Source organism: Austrofundulus limnaeus, unplaced genomic scaffold (genome assembly GCF_001266775.1).
Source record: "Austrofundulus limnaeus strain Quisiro unplaced genomic scaffold, Austrofundulus_limnaeus-1.0 Scaffold388, whole genome shotgun sequence".
Classification (NCBI taxonomy): Eukaryota; Metazoa; Chordata; class Actinopteri; order Cyprinodontiformes; family Rivulidae; genus Austrofundulus; species Austrofundulus limnaeus.
Window position 1 is genome coordinate 118,038 of NW_013952790.1, and position 520 is coordinate 118,557.

A 520-nucleotide genomic window follows, 5' to 3' on the forward strand; every position below is an offset into this window, starting at 1 on the left:
ATCGGCCGGCCGATGTATCGGTCGACCCCTAGTGTGGTACTGGGAGGTGGTCGAGGGTGATGCCCTTTGGTGAGGGGAGACCTCTTTGGTCTTTCTCATAAATGCCTTCATAAACTTCAGCTCATATCATCACTAGAAGCCCCTTCTACAGCCACATCACCCCTGTTCTCTACAAGCTTCACTAGTTACCTGTCAAATTTCCTATTGAGTTCAAAATTCATCTGTACACATTTAAGGCCATTTTATTGCCCCACCATATCTCTGACCTCCTCCATGCTGCCACTTGTTCCTGCCTCATGTCTTCACCTCTCTGTTCCTCTGGCCTGCCTCACCACTGTGAGGAACAGAGCCTTCAGCCCCCCGCCTCTGGAACTCACTGCCCTCTGACTCTGGCTGTGTCCAAAACAACAGGACGGGTCCTCCGAAGGACGAATTCGTCGGCCGCATACGTAACAGCGCCGTGACGAAGGACGTCCAAAACAGAAGACTCCTCCGATGCGGCTGACAAATACGTCCTTCC